Source organism: Triturus cristatus, chromosome 3_1 (genome assembly GCF_964204655.1).
Source record: "Triturus cristatus chromosome 3_1, aTriCri1.1, whole genome shotgun sequence".
NCBI classification, from domain to species: Eukaryota; Metazoa; Chordata; class Amphibia; order Caudata; family Salamandridae; genus Triturus; species Triturus cristatus.
This window is the reverse complement of record NC_140583.1, coordinates 607,927,825-607,945,194: the sequence shown is the minus strand read 5'-3', so window position 1 is coordinate 607,945,194 and position 17,370 is coordinate 607,927,825.

The window sequence follows — 17,370 nt, the reverse complement described above, 5'->3', positions numbered from 1 at the left end:
TGGAAGTAGGCTGTCGGGGGATTAGTACAAAATTCTACAAGGCAGGCACTTTTAGTTTAGCCAAAATCCCAGCCTTAACATACCTCAGTGTTTTATTTGACGCTAAATTAAATTGGAATACCTGATGGTAGAGAAGGTAACGGATATGAAGAAAGCCCTGGGAGCTATTGCTAATTATGCACACAGATTAGGCACATGGTTGCCTGGGGTTATTTTAAAATTATATCAGTCATTCTGTATTTGTAAGGCCTTGTACGGGAGCGAGATCTGGGGTTACAAGACAGTCGTTGAATTACAGCCTACACAAAATACATTTTTAAGACGGATATTAAAAGTCCCGCAGGGAACTCCTGCATACTCTGTTCATGAGGAAATTGGGGTAAGGTATAGCACTGATCTAATTGTAGTCAAGCCCCTGCTTTGCTGGGTGAATATTTAGTCTAATGAGGAGGCCTCCTTCAACCAAGCTGTAATTCTGGATTGCCTTTCATTGGATCATGCTTTCAAAATTCCCTGGTTAAGATATATCAAGGAAACATTCTGTGCCCTAGGAAGATGAGATATTTTTATGAATTATAAAGCGGTGAAGAGAGAGGATAAAAAATTAATTAATGAACTGTTCTCTAAAAAAGCTAGCTCTGACCGAGAAGGTAAGGAACTGATCAAGCCAATGGTTAGAGCACATGCTTTAGTCAAATCGGTGTTGGGAATACAGTTTTACCTCACCATTTTAACTAGCGCCCACAATTGTTTTTCAATTACTCGTTTTAGATTTAATATGTTTTATCACTTAGTGGCCTCTCCACCTGGCTTTGTTGTACGAGCCGAGGATAGAGGGCCTTGTGGCTGTGACAATAGTTCACCACATGATATTTTACACTTTGTCTTTTTATGTAAATATTTTACGTATCCCAGGCATCTGTATCTTAAACCCTAATTAAAAGAATTGGGATTTAGACAGGCTCGACTTGCACTTTTGCACATGCAACTTCTGCAGAAGGAACGCAATTTATTTGTTATTATGTACTTTTTAAGAGCAATGATAAGATCTAGGAAATCCAGGTATGACTGAGAAAGAGAGGGATATTTGTGAACGATTCTATGCTGATATAGCACGTAGGGAATTTGCAAGCATTTATAGTCGTGCATACTTAAGAGGTTTTTTGTAAGATGTGTGTATATCGTCCGATGTAATTTTAGAGTTGCTTAGTATAATGAAATATGCTTTCTTTTAATTAATTTGATACTGTTTTTAATGTATTGTATATTTTATAGCTGTGTTCATTGCCGAATAAAGACTGTTTGATAATGATAATAATAATAACTCTTCATTTTAATTTTCTCCCATTTCAGTGTCGCATTTGCAAACAGCAGACCTCTTGCTCCCAGTGGCCCAGAGACACTATGCCACATTTATAACTGAAAAATACAGTAATTTATTTTAATGAGAGAAATTCTAAGTGAGAAAAATAATCTATATTATAAACATTTTTGCAGAGCATTTTCCTGCAATTTAAATTTCTCACATTTAAAAAAAATGGTTGTATGTTTGTGTTATTCATGTAACAGTGCCAGATATGGCGAAAGGTATGTCCTGTGCTGCAAGTACATATGACACAGGCTCTCAGCACCCATACAAATATATCCCATTCATAAGCAAACATGTTGATATATCCCAAAAGACCTTGCTCACTGACACACATGGCAGCTTTGTCATAGTGACGCTAGCCAAAATATTTTGTTCATACCATAGCATAGTATCTAGCTGTATGGACATAAGGCTTAAAGTCAATGCAGCTGGGCATAAGGGTGTCCGGTAACAATGCACAAGTTACTTGGCCTTTAGTAGCGCACAATGATTTTCACTAATTAGTAGTAACTCCCACTACAGAAAAGGCTGGAGACCCCTGATCTAGAGGGGTCACTCCTCCTGTCACGGCTTTGAGAGTCCATCACATGATCCCATAAACTCAAGCTCAACTCAACGTGGCTGTAAGTGTTCCCTGCACAGTGAAGCGGTAAAGTGGGAGATTTTGGGGGTGGTAGTTTCTCCATTTTCTCCATTGACATATTGAAACAGAGGTCAATGTAGGTGGGAGATAGCTGAAACAAAAAGTGGCGTAACATAAAATGATACCCCCTCAGTTGCATGTGAAGAGCATCCCCTGACTCTCCCATACATTAAAGATATTCGATATTCACTGGATCTGGGGCAGAATGGGGTTACCCTGAAAGAGAAACAAATTAACTACTTTGTTTCTCTTCCGTCCTGAGTCTTCACAGTGTCAGGTCAGAGCATGCTGCTCACTGCAGCTGCTCTAGAGAGAGAGACACATTTACAACACGGACAAGTTAATGCCCCCCCTTTCATGTACTAAAGACTGGGGATGCCCCTGCATTTGTGGAGGTGTCCATTACATCCCTGAAATAAAGCCATTGTTTTCTTTCAAAACAATTGAGTCTCCTGCCTGAATCAGGTCTATTGGCTGCTTCAGTGTGTTAACAAATCCCTTCCAGAGCTCTATGCAATGTACAAAGGTCAAAGAGATGCAGACAACTACCCCTTGCTTGTTCGCAGCTCCTCCGGTCACACTGCACTCCAGTCCTAGGTCTGACATACTGTCTCAAGGACTGACTGAAGCTGCGTGCTGCCTCCTGGCAACAACTAGAATGCTACAGTGTACTGCAAAGCTCATGCACCTAATTTAAGCTATAAACACCTACATACGGTTTGTTATGCAACCTTTTGATGTACCCTGACACCATCACTGCCCCTTACAGCAGCAGTGACCATCCCACTCACTGTGCCCCTTATCCCAAAAAAAATTTGCCATGCTTTCCCCCTGCACAGATTGGCCTTAAACATTCTATGTCTTGGAACATCAGAGGATGATGGATTCATGTCTTGCCATAAGCTAAAGCTGACAACTCGGCAGTGGCTCAAACTAGCCGCTCACATACAGCACAGATGTAGGAGGGTTCCTACAGTGTCTCTGCCAGTTCTTTACTAAGCTAACTATAACTCATGCACCCCCAATGCACTGCTTATGATCTCACATATTACATCACTCATGACATGGTCAGAAATGTATTCTTTAACAGACAAAACATTACGTGTTTCGACCCCCAGATGGGTCTTAATCTGGAGGTCTGGGGGTCGAAACGCGTAATGCTTTGTCTGTTGAAGAATACATTTATTTACCTGATGTCCGACTGGAGGGCTTGTTTTCTCGCTGGATATTGCGTGAATGTCTTCTGTTATGTTATGGCGATGATGTCGCCTACAAGCCCGGCCCTCCAGGCTGGGCTTCCTTTCATCGCAACTGCAGCTGGATGTATAGATATATATATATATATAACGCTTCACTGCCCCTTCAAACAGTAAGGACCAGCACTCTTGTTGACTTTAAATCCAGATACGGATTTATTCGTGCACAAAGAAATTAACAACAAACCCGTTTCAGCCTTAGCCTTCGTCAGTGTCGACAGGCGCCATAAAAACGAACATACATATAGGTTAAAATTAACAAAACTAAAGAAGGACATTTAATTTGCAAATGGTCAGCGCCATATTGGAGTGTGTAAAATGGTCTAAGCTTATTTCATAATTAACCATGTCATTGATTCTGTTTTCTAAAACCAAATTACAATTCTAATTCATTGCAATAAATAAACACAAATCAATTAGGTTATTTTATAATATTTGAAGGAGACAATTCTGTAAAATCTCAACTTCACTCCACCTCTATTGCCATCTAGTGGATAATTAATTAAACCACTTTCTACACACAGCATGTCGTATGTCATTATGAACACATTTCAATTTGCGTTATTCCGCCCTGGATGGGCATATGCATTATCCATATTCCAAGTAGTACACCCACTGCTTGCTTTCCCCTGAATGGGCCTAAATAGATGTAGATGGCCATTTAGTACATAGTATCCACCATGACATGTGCATCTCATTCAATAATTTCTACCACTCTTTAGTCCTTCATTGCCAGAACTCTACTCATGCTACGCTCTAGACGTCGTAATCTTTTCTCCCTGTCTCCTCCCCTGATTTCATTAGGGATACAGTCTAGACAGAAGAACTGTAGGAGTGTCCTATTGCTGCTATGGTGACTTAGAAAGTGGAGTGCCACAGGGTAATTTGCATCATTATTTGCAATTGCTCGTTGGTGTTCTAGAACTCTCATTTTTACTGGATGTATAGTACTGCCCACGTAGCGAAGGCCACATGGGCATTCCAAGCAGTAAACCACATGGGTTGAGGTACAGGTCATGAATGTTGTGATCTTTCTTTCTTTCTGCCAACCTGGGATCAGAAATGCAATAACTATCTTGCTATTAGTGCAAGCTTTGCACTTCCCACATGGAGAAGATCCATGTAGGTCCTGTAAATTGGAAACTGTTTTTAGTGGGGGTAGGTGGCTCTCCTCTAGATGATCTCTTATAGATCGGGATTTTCTAAATGAGATTTTAGGATAATCTGGGAGTTCTCTGCCCACCACACTATCTGATTGTAGCGTTCTCCAGTTTCTTCATAGGATAGCTCTTATTTTCCCCACGGCGTTTGAGTAACTCGTAATCAGTCTCAGGCTTCCTGGATCTTTTACTGTTCTTGGTGTGTATGTTTCTTGCAGTAATGTATGCCTCTCTTTATCCCTGACTTTCTGTTGGGCTGTTCTCAAAGTTTTTTGTGAGTATCCCCTAGTTCTAAAGCGTCTCACACTGTCACTTGCTGCCTCCTCATAATCCACCCTCCACTTAATTTATGATCCAACAACAAAGACCTGGCAATAGTCGGCACTTTCCATCAATTTTTAAGTGTAAATACGTGGGATTACTCATAGGGTAATATATATATCTATTTACCCTAGATCAGTCGTTCTTTTCATGAACTCTGAAGAAATCCCCTGTGACATGCAACTTAATATTTAATAATTCTCATAATGTGAAAAAAGACCAGCCTTTATCATCAGCCCAGGCCACCTGCTTCTCCCACCAGCCCACGATTCGCATAACTGGAGGCGAAGCAGGTGCCCATAGCCGTTCCCTGTATCTGCCTGTATCTTTGGCCCTGGAAGATAAAAATGTTGTTATTCAGGCAAAATGTGATGAATTCTAATATCATTTTGCTATGCTTTCGCTATATATATATATATATATGTGTATATATATAGATATAGATATAGATCTAGATCTATATATAGTTATATATATAGATATAAAACTATATATATATGAATATACATATAGATATATAGATATATTCCACTGATAAATTCTGTCACAGCCACTGCTCTCCTTGCAGTGGGTGCCTCAGCTCGCGAGGACAGACTCGGGTCAAACTGAAATGTGCATAAGAACATTGCAAAATATATATATGTATAAAAAAAACTTTCCACCCTAAACCCTAAAAATTCCCTTGCCACCCAAAAACCCATACCCACGCTAAACCGTAAAAAAATCCCTTACCACTCAAAAACCTATACCCACCCTAAAACCTAAAAATCCTCTTTCCACCCAAAACCCTTACCCACATAAACCCAAAAATACCCTTACCACCCAAAGACCCATACCCATCCTAAACACTATAAAATTCACTTGCCATCAAAAAACTCATAGCCACTCTAAACCCTAAAAAAAACCTTACCACTCAAAAACCCAAATCCAACCCAAACCCTAAAATTACCCGTGGCACCCAAAAACCCATACCCACCCTAAACCCTAAAAATACCCTTGCCATCCTAGAACCCATAGCACCCTAAACCCTAAAAGTTCCCTTGCCACATAAAACCCCATACCTGCCCTAAACCCTACAAATTCCCTTGCCACCCTATGACCCATAACACCCTAAACCCTAAAAATTCCTTTTCCACTCAAAAACCCAAACCTTCCCTAAACCCTAAAAATTCCCTTGCTACCCTATAACGCATAACACCCTAAACCCTAAAAATTCATTTTCCACTCAAAAACCCATACCTTCCCTAATCCCTAAAAATTCCCTTGCCACCCAAAATCCCATACCCACCTTAAACCCTAAAATTACCCTTGTCAACCAAAAAACATATCCACCAAAAACCTTATAAAAGCCCCGTCACCCAAAAAAAACAAATCCACCCAAAATCCTAATAATCCCTTTGTCACCCAAAAACGCAAACCCACCCTAAATCCTAAAATATCTTTTGCCACCCAAAATCCCATGCCCACCATAAATTTTAAAATTATCCTTGCCACCCAAAAGCCCATACCCACCATAAACCCTGAAAAAATCCCTTACCACTCAAAAAACCAAATCCACACTAAACCCTAGAACCCTCCTTGCCACCCAAAAACCCATACCCACCCTAAACCCTAAAAATTCCCTTGCATGTGGATATGCAAAATAGCAATATGTGGCCGAACAAAGGGTAGCAAAGTGCATCTTTGAGAGTGCATGAGTCACCTCTTTGGGGTAAGAGAGTTATAAACTGAACTGGCATGCCCCCTAATATATATGGTGCGCCATAATAACATACAACTATTTGGCCAAATTGTGCAATAAAAATATCTCTGTCCCATGAGTGGGACAATTGAGAGTCTGAAAACACTGTTTAAATATGGCGGCATTTTAGTGAAATCACATACGGACAATGAACAGTCCGCTCTTGATGGTTACAATCTATCCCCCAATGAGAGTGAGTGCAGTGAGGTTTAAAGGACTGTTTGACACTCTGTATGGGTAAACATCACTCACCCCGCATCCGTGACCCCGCATATTATTACAACACGGTCGTTACAACATCCGCGTTGTAACAACGCAATACCATTACCCCGCAAGTCGAAACCACGACTTGCGGAAGGGGGGAGAAGGTGTTGGATTTAAAATCCAACACCTTCCCTACTGTCCGCACAGACTGGAGTTGGAATAGTAAATCGTACTATTCCAACATCCAGCGCCCCCTCCGCAAGTCGTGGTAATGACTTGCGGGGTAATGGTATTGCGTTGTTACAACGCGGTCGTTGTAACGACCGCGTTGTAATAATATGCGGGGTGGGGAAAGCGGGAAAAGGAGTGCTATTCCTCTGTATGTAATTGGCATTGATAAAGGAGTTTCCACCGAAACGTGCCTGCCTTCAAATAAAGTGGTTTCCTAATAACTGTGAGTGCTCCTCTTTGCTCCTGATGGAGTGTTTGGAATTAATTATTAACGTGTGGCCATACACGAGTAAGGAAGCACCCATTCCGCAATGTGTTAGGAAGATTTTTGGTGATATATATATATATATATATGCCTTTACCACACATGCCGTTGAAAAGACATGAATGGTAATGGCATATTGTAAAGGTTTTAACGGTAAGTATTGGTAAGTTTTGATTTTTTTTTTTTTTTTTTTTTTAATATATATGTATGTATGTATATACATATACATACATATATATGTATGTAGACATACATTTATATATATTTTTTTAAAACACTTACATAAAAAAAAAGAAAACTTACCAATACTTACCGTTAACATTTTTACAACAAATATGCCTTTACCATTCATGCCTTTACAACAAAATCCGTTGTAAAGGCATGCGTGGTAAAGGTATATTCGTTGTAAAATCCTACGTGGTAAGGACTTGCATGGTAATGTCACCTGCGTGGTAAAGGAATGCGGGGTTCCGACTGCGTGGTAACAGCTGTTACCCACTGAAATGTATTCACTGTAGAGGCTAGAGATTTATACATGTGTGCACTATTGTTCAGTTTAAACATGAAAGCATGCATTCTTTAGTCACGTTTCGCACTTGCACTTTGTTATATTTGCATATGTAAACGTACTCTTTTACTCACGTTTTACATTAATTTTTTAAGTTACACCGGTGCATGTATAACCACGTATTCAAAGTACACATTAAATGCTTAGTTAAAGTTAGTCTGACTACAGGCATTTTGGCATTTTGCTTTGCCAGCATGTTTTCCTTTTTCTTGCAGGTTCATTTCGTTAGTTAGAGAAAAGCTTATTGTCTGTATTAGACTGTTGATAGAGAGGCCTGGAGGAAAACTTAGCAGTGAACGTGGGGAAACAATGGTCAAAACAGGCCATCTATTCATCATGTTCATGTACCAGGATAGCAAGATTTTCAAGGTTGAGAGCCGTAGTCTCAGTTTGATGTGTTGGGAAATCCGAGTAATGCTGCAGATACACCCAAGTAATGGTCTGAATGCCACTGGTGGTGTGAAAGGAGATAAGGACATCTCTTAATCTCCTTTTATTTTAAATTGGTGTTCACACAGTTAGAGTCACCCGATATTTCCTTTAGACTTCGAGAGGTACAGACCTCTGAGCCAGCCCTATTCTTGCAAGCGTGAACACTTATTTTCTTTTTCCAAGACTTCTACGGAAGTCTGATCATGCTGTCACCTTCTATGCTTGCAAATTAGAGACCCTTAATAGATGACTCTATATTTGACCTTTGTTTAGAAGATAAAAGGGAAGATTCTTTATTGAACACCTGTTTGCTTTCATTTGTTTTTGTATTGTTGTAGCTATCACAATTCTGTATCTCATTCTGTTGCACTTTAATCTATTGAGATATTTCAGCGTACCTATTGTTTTGATGTACTTATTGAACTTACTTTTGGTATGCATACATACCCGATTGATTTGTAATTCAAATAAACCCCTTTACCAAATTCAGCGATTCCTGGTCCTTACTGTGGTTTCACATTGGCTTTACGGGGTAGAAATGTATTGTTGATGTCTTCTCACTTTCAATGCTTCGTGTCAGCTAATAAAGGTCCATATGGCCAGTGTGAAGAAATCTTTAATGACTTGTCTAAGAGATTATGGTATGAGGCCCAGAGCTCCCTCGCCGGTGAGGGCCTCCAGCACTTATTTGTCCACAACAGATATTTACCAAGCACAAGAGAGGTAAAAACACACAGATCAGAAAGAAAGCAAAACTGTCCCAAAGGGAGAAAAAGCAAGAACCTGCAAAAGTGAGATAAAGGGACAGAGAGTGTGGGGCGTGGCTTGTAAGCCAATGATGGCGGACGTGTGAGCTGAGAGCTCCGTGCCAGCCATGAATATTATCCTGTAACTAGCAGCGGTGGCCCGGGCCCTGGGGTGCTCCGGGGTGGTCCCCGCTCGTCGGAAGTGACCCGGAGCACAAACTGACCACTTGGAGGCTGTGGGGTGATGGGAGTAGCGGAAAACATCGAAGATACGCTGCGGTCAGAGCACGATGGCAGCCCGGGGCTCCGGGCCAGAGCATTGAGGCGATGGGCACAGATCGAGTGACGGCGAGTCACAGTTATGGGAGGACGCCTAAGGGTACGGAGAGTGGCACCGGAACGGAGAGTGGCGCCGGAGCTCTGTGCCACAGTGGTGCACCAAGCAAGGGCTGGAGAGTGGTGCGAGCTGGCCATAGCGGCGTTCCCCGAGCACAGTAGTCCCCCCGTTACCCTGGAGCTGGGCGGACCTGAGCGAGTCTAAAATCACCACATCGGAGACTGCCGTGGAGATCCCTACCTGCCCCTGAGTGGACTGTGGCCTCCGGAGACATAGAGCTGCCATTGCCATTTCAGCGCCGGGAGGTGCTGACGCAGACGCGGCGGAATGTCAAAAACTGTCCGCCGGCCTGGGGCCCTCTCCGATGTACACCTGTGGCGACTGGGAGTCCAGAGCGCGCAGACGCTGTTATTGCTGATTGGCGTGCCCTACAGTGCAACCCTGCCTCCGTGAGTCAGGGGATGAGTGGAGGAGTGGTGCGGCTGGAGTGCGCGAGACGCTGAGGCCCGAGCCAAGATGGCGGCCTGAAGCTCCATAGTCTTGGTAGGTGAAGGGGTCGAGCACGGGTTGAGCAGCGGCAGGACGCACAGTGAAGGAAGCTACAGGTGAACTGGGGAGCAGCATTGGCGGCCTGTGACACTGCTGGGTGCTCTCTAGGGTGGGAGAGCGGAACACTTTGGCACTGGCGAGAAGTTCTGAGCACTGATGAGTTGCATCGGCACCTAGAGGCCAGGGGGGGCCAGATCGAGTAGGGGGTGCCGCATTGGGGCTCTCCTTCAGGGGCTGACTGAGACTGGACAAATCTGTACCCTTCAGTGGGGGGGGGGATCGGCGCGGCATCCCTGGCGGTCACCGGAGTGCCGGGACTCGCCGAGGAGACAAGTAGCCTCGGGCCAATAGATCTGGAGCACTGTGAAGGGTAGGTGTCGAACGAAGGCCTCGAGAGTCAGTTGAGGGGGCTGGAGACAGCAGCGAGCAGAGACGGCCACGGCCCGTGCTGAGAAGCCGGGAGGCCCGTAGGGGGGATTTGGGGCTGCGTGGGGCCACGTTGCCAAATGGAGCTGTACTGAGTCGGTGCTGCAGGGCACACAGGAAGTTTGAGACCCTCACTGAACCTACTACGGGGTGAAGAAATTGATAGGGGGGATGGAATCTAAGCCCAAGGCCACTGTTGACGGCCATTAACAAACGGAGCTGGCGGGCCCCAGTGGCAAAACTGTATGCTCCGGTGAGGTACGAGGTGAGGAACCGGGCTGGAACTCCACTAACTGGTCCCTGGCAGCCCAAAGAGAGGTGAATAAGTTTCCCGGTTGGAATCTATACTTAACTGGAGATGGGGAAGCCCAGAGGGAAGCAGTCGGGGCCCCTCTTCCCAGCAAGACGAAACCACACCAGACCAAATGGAGGAGGAGCTAAGCCGTGAACCTTTGGCAAACCCAGTCCAACAGCAGCTGACTCATATACTAGAAGCCATTGCCGACACCAAGGCGACGCTTCATCAAGATATAAGTACTGTGGCGGTGGGCCTGGGCCTTTTAAGAGCAGAACACACCAAGCTAGCAGATAGGGTAAAATGGACTGAGTCTTCTCCTACAGAAATCTCACTGGTGCAGCAGGCCTTGTCCAAACAGATGCGGGACATATCTAACATTCTGGAAAAGAGAGCTGAGGATGCTGAAAGTCAAAATCGGAGGAATAATGTGAGGATCCTATGCTTACTGGAAGGAGTGGAGGGCAACAACATGATCCTGTACTTAGAAAGTTGGCTTCGGGATGTGGAGGCTCCAGACGGTTTGTCCCAGTTTTACACTTTGGAAAGGGTGCACCACGTACCTGCCAGGCCGCCGGCCCGGGGAAGGCCCCTGCGCCCTTTGGTGGCTTGATTGCTCCACTTTAAAGACGGGGACATATTGTTGCACAAACGGGCCATTTGTGGTGGACAACAGTAAGGTGAAGTTATTCCCCGACTACACCTAGGAAGTTCATAGGCGTCACATTTCCTTCCTTGAGGTTGAGAGGGCCTTGTGGGAAGAAGGGATCCAGTATTCCATGATGTTTCCAGCCCGCCTTCGGATTATGTTGGATGGTCAGACACACTTCTGTGATGATCCCAAAGCAGCGAGGGATTGGATTGAAAGTTACAAAGAGGAGGGCCCAAATACATCACAACCATGGCATCCCCATACCAAGAGCGAGACCCCGGGAAGAGACTTCGGAAGCGGCGAGGGATTCCAAAGAAGCCGAGCTCTTCGCAGACAGAAAAGGAACGAGTGGAGGCACGACAGGCGGTGGCGGCCATGATGCAGGGACGACAATCATCATCAGAGAAAGGTTCCGGATCAAAGAGAAGTACTGATGGGACTGATTCGGACACATCCCGGAGTAGCAGTGTCAACATGCCAATTGGGACCCCGAGCACAGCAGACAAGATTGAATGAGTGGTGTTCTGCACCTGATATCTCTTCCCTCTCGCCCCATCCTTCTTTCTCTCTCGCTCGTCTCATAACTGTGTTCCCCCGCACTGTATCTCCTTTTCTATCTTTGCTCTGGGGTGGTTTTGAGGTAGGCAGGCGGGGGGACCCCTGGGTGTGGGTTTGGGCTGCCACCTTTTGGCCGGCGCACAGTGGGGTGGGTGTTGAAACTACTGTAGGGACACCTGTAGTGAAAGCCGCGCTCCCCTTAGGTCCTTGTGACAATAGCATTGGACCTTACTTTGTTGATGCAGTCTTGTCTGCGGTTTGGGCAGGTGACCGTTGCTAGACCGTCCTGGGGTTGGGGAGTTGTCCTTTTGGGGACGTTAGTTATTTATTTTTGTTTTGTGCGCATATGGGGGAGTGAAGGAATTAAGCTGTGTGAGATGGCATTCGGGGAGGCGGGTGGGGTTGGGCCGGTTGGGGGCTCAGTTGACATCCCAACTCATGCATAACCCATTTAAGTTTGTAACATGGAATATAAGAGGGATGGGGTCTATGGCCAAAAGGTGTAAGATATACGCCAACCTAAAGAGGAGAGATGTGCATGTAGCCCTCTTACAGGAGACACATTTGGTTAGTAGCGAGCTGGACAAACTGCGCAGGCGGTGGAGGGACCGTATATATGCCACTACTTACTCTGCCTTTGCTAGGGGGGCACTAATATGGGTGCGGCCCGGGGTTCCTTTTGAACACATCCGTACCAAGGTTGACAGCGAAGGCAGGTATGTGCTAGCAGCTGGGAGACTGGCAGGGAGGGAAGTGATGTTTGGGAGTGTGTATGCCCCGAATACAGAGCAGGTGAGGTTCCTTGTCATCCTCTCAGCTCAGATGGTTGAACACATGGTAGGGTACACAGTTATTGGGGGTGATTTTAATTGTGTGGTCGATACTGCGGTGTTTCTTTCCCACCAACCCTTCCCAGGAGCGCAGACTAATTACATAGCAGCGGGGTTCCGAGACTGGATTAGTCATTGGGGATTGGAAGATATACGGTGGGTGCAGCATGCTAATGATAGAGAATACTCATACTTCTCACCCCCTGCATCAAGTGCATACTAGGCTGGATGTCTTCTTGTGCATGCCGGAATTCGGGGCTGTGGTTACACACACAGAATGTTTGGGTAGGACCCTCTCCAATCATAGTCCCCTATTGTTGACCCAACAGCCTTATGTAAGACGGCCCCAATCCCATTGTGGAGATTGCCTCCTCTTATGTTGGGAGATGCACCTTTTCGGGACTCTCTGAGGGCCTCTATTGAGTCATACTTTCCAATTAATGCTGACTCTGCATCCTCGGGGTTGGTGGAATGGGAGGCATTTAAGGTTGTGGTGAGGGGACACTGTTTAGGGCAATCGATTGGCGTGCAACGGGAGATCAGGAAAGAGCTATTAGACATAGAGGCCCAAATCCAGCAACTGGACAATATTTAGGGGCATGAGGCCACCGCTGCAGCACGATTACAAGAGGCCCACCTACATATAGTAATGCACGGGAGAGGCTGAGGTGCCACAGCTATAGGGAATACCTCGACAGAGTACAGAAAGAAGGGAGGGCGGGTCGTCTACTGGCATGGCTGGGACCTGGTATATGATCCCGATGCCATTAATATGCTGTTCCGCACCTATTAAGTTAAGTTATACACTAGCCCTGCCCGGGTCCCTCGCTCCACTATCCGGGACCTGCCGAGCAGCTGAAAGACCATTTGGGAGGCCCAGTGACTTTACGTGAAGTCAGAGCTGCCATTGCACCTATGGCGAGGGGAAAGACACCGGTTCCTGATGGGCGCCAGGCAGAATTTTGTACCGCATATGTGGAACTACTGGCACCATGATTGGTGACCCTATACGCAGGGGCGCAGAAACGGGGAGTGTGCGTTGGTAATGCCCCTTCCCTTCCCAAGTCTAAAGACGCTAACACCCCCGTGACAGAGTATAGATCAATCTCTATGCTCAACATCAATTTTAAAATCCTTAGGAAGATTCTAGCGCTCAGGCTGCTTCCACATATGCAGTCCATCATCCATAAAGACCAAAATGGATTCATCCCCTCCTGTAATACATCTTATAACCTGCGAAGGTTGTTCATGAGGAGACACGGTCTATCCCCTTGGCGGCTGCATTGTCTGTTGACCTGGAGAAGGCCTTTGACACAGTGGGGTGGGACTATCTTTTTGAGGTCATGGAGTGGATGGGCCTTGGGGAGGGATGGGTGAAGTGGGTCCAACTGCTGTACACGTCACCTACGGCGAGGGTCAAGACGGGAAATCGGTGTCCTCCTAGTATACCATACAACGGGGAACCCGGCAAGGGTGTCTCCTCTCTCCCTTGTTGTTTGCCCTGGCCATTGAGCCCCTCACAGAACTGATCCGGCAGGGCGGAGAGGGGATGGGTCTCCACCTTGATGGGCGAATCCACTTGGTTTTGTTGTACGCGGACGATCTACTGGTGTACTTGGGTGAGGCAGTGTCTGGCACCGCTACAACACTAGCGATCTTGGAGCGGTTCGAGACCCTGTCCGGCCTATGGGTTAATAAGAAAAATACATATTTGGTCCCACTGCGGGGACCTGCACCCCGGCCAACACTTATACTGGCTGATAATAACTGGGCCCCGCATTCGTTTACTTAGGAATTCAGGTCTTTCACTCCTTAGATGACTTAAGGGAAGGGAACCTGGGCAGGGCACTGAGCTCCCTTCGGAACAATGTCCTTTTTTAGCGCTCACTGCAGCTACCAATTATGGCTCTGATCTCTCTGCTCAAAATAGTTATGTTGCCGAGACTATTGTATTTTTTTGTTAACCTGCTGACCCTGATGCCCCGGGGGTGATATAGGCCCCTGAACACATTGATGAAAGACCTGATATGGGGAGATGGTAGACTCAGAGTCTCCCTGCGGACCCTATAATGCCCAATGGCGTATGGGGCCTGCGTGTACCGGATGTTGAACTGTATATGCTGGCAGCCCAGCTGCAGTGGCAGGCACAGTGAAAAGAGGGTATAAATGAGGAGGGAACTTGGTTGACAAAGCCAAATGGTAACCCGGATCTATTGCTCACCAAATTGGTGAGGCCGACAGTTGTCACCCCATATAGGTCAGTATTGCAACTTACAGCCATACACACCTGGAAGCGTTGTCAACGTCGACTGGGCGTGACCGCGTGGTACTTCCCCTCGTTGCCATTGGTTGGGCACCTACATGGAACTCCAGTGTCTATATTTACGGCCGAGCAGCTGGAGGTCGTGGACAGAGTTGGGCTTAGACACAGTAGGGGATTGTTATCAGGATGGCACTCTAGTCCTGTTCGCAGATCTGGTTGAGAGTTGCGGTCTCGCCCCGGTCAGTTTCTGTGGTATGAAGCCTTGGATCGTACTTTTGGCCAGCTTTGGGTAATGGGTAGGGATGAACCGGAGACCCACCAGGTAATGCAAGCTCTGAACGAGGCACTAGTTTCTTCGTCCACTAGCCCCATGGGAACCCTGAGGGGGAAGTGGGATAGGGCAGTGGGCAGGGAATTCACAGACGGGGAATGGGGTAAGGCCCTACGGTCCCATAAGAAAATATCACGGAGCACCAGACTTAAATACACACAGTTCAACTATATCCATACGACGCCTCTAGACTCAATGTTACGTATGGGGGCGCAGTGAGGAACTGTCCGAGGTGTGCCTATACAGACAGGGATTTTATGCATATGACCTGGAGTTGTAGCGTTGTGAAGGTTTATTGGGAGGGGATCCTGGATAAGATTAAGGACGTGTTGGGGAGGCAGCTGGAGCCTACTGCGGTGGCATGCCTACTAGGTATCTTCCCCCGTCCCCCTTAAACGGAAGGTGGGGAATCGCTTCATAGACCTTGCCTTGGGCCTAGCTAAATGGCAAATAGCATTGGCCTGGAAAACCCCATCGGGGCCACAGGTGGTCAGCTGGAACAGAGATGTTATTGGTTGTGCAGCAGCAGAGGGTAGAGCCCTGAGCTTGGAGGAAGCACGAGTCATCCGGAGACGACCGATAGCAGATCTCTGGAAGGAGGTACTAGAAAATGTGGGAAAACCCAGAAAGAGAACGAGAGTTGGGAGAGGGGTCCGGGAGTGATAGAGTAGGTTCCGTACATAGCTGTATCAGGGAACAAGACACTGAGGGAGTGTGACACACACGGATAATGGTTTAGAGGGGCATAAGTGAGCAATCCTAGCAGGGAGGCAGACAATTGGTAGAGAGTAGACCAAGGTCCAAAAACCGTGGACCCAGTCTTGGGGCTCCCCTTCAGCCCTACCCCCCACCCTGATAGTCATACCCTGTGAAAGAAGAGACACGTCATCCGCACGAACACTAAATGCACCCCTGGGACCGGCTGTCCTGCACCCCCGTAGCGCACGCAGTTTTGTTAATAGTTTCTTTGTACTTTTTTAAGTTCGTTTTTTAAGTTTATTGGCGTAAACGTTCACGATCAGCTAAACATGAGTAGCTCAAATGGGGGCAACACCTAGACCCCGGTTTGCGAGCGGATGGGCTCACCGAGACAAGGCGGAGTAGGAGCGATGGGTAGGGTCATGGATATAGTAGCCGCATATGAGCTGGGATTGTGCTGAAATTAAAAATGCCAATAAAAACATGTTTTAAATAAAAAATAAAAAAGGGACAGAGAGTATCTTATACATAGCAAACACAACAAGATGATGGACAGAGTGCTGGAACTTTTCAACCACTTCTTTTGCTCACTATGCTACCCCAGTTTGGACCCAGCCATATGGATCTAACTCAGATCTCTTGACGGGATGAATGTTTGATTTGTTCCGCATACCATCCATCAGTTGTGTGTTTCTTGCTTTCTCGCCCTAAGTACGCCTGGTATGCCCAGACATGGGTCCCATGCTCACTGTGCCACTGGATTCAAGAGAGTCTGGCTGATAAGGGAGGATGCCCCAAAACCGGACCCAGGATGCTTGTTTCTGGTCCAGGGAGGACATGGCTTGGCAGTTCGGGCTGGATTGTTCCCATAAGGAGCAGGGTCAAGACTGATATGCATGTGGCTGGGTTTAAACTGGGGTGGGATGTTGAGCAAAAGAACAATGGATTTAACCCAGATCGCTTGACTGGAGGAATGTTTGATTTGTTCCGCATTCCGTCCATAATTTGTGTCTCTTTTGCTTTCCCGCTTAAGTGAATTGGGTTTTGCCAGACGTGGGTCCTTGGCTCACTGTGCCACTGGATTTAAACTAGCCTGGCTGATGAGGGGTGATACCCCGAAACCAGTCCCATGATGCTTGTTTCTGGTCCAGGGAGGACCTGGTTTGTCATTTCGGGCTGGACTGTTCTCATAAAGGAGTAGGGTCAAGACTGATTTGCATATGGCTGGGTCTAAACTGGGGCGGCTTGGCGAGCAAAAGAACTATGGATTTAACCCAGATCTCTTGACTTGAGGTGAATGTTTGATTTGTTCTCCATTCCATCCATCATTTGTGTGTCTTTTGCTTTCTCACCCTAAAGGCGCCGGGTATAAACTGGTCCCAGGATGCTTGTTTCTGGTCCAGGATGAATCTGGCTTGGCAGTTTGGGATGGACTGTTCCCATAAGGAGCAGAGTCAAGACTGATTTGAATATGGCTGGGGTTAAACTGGGGTG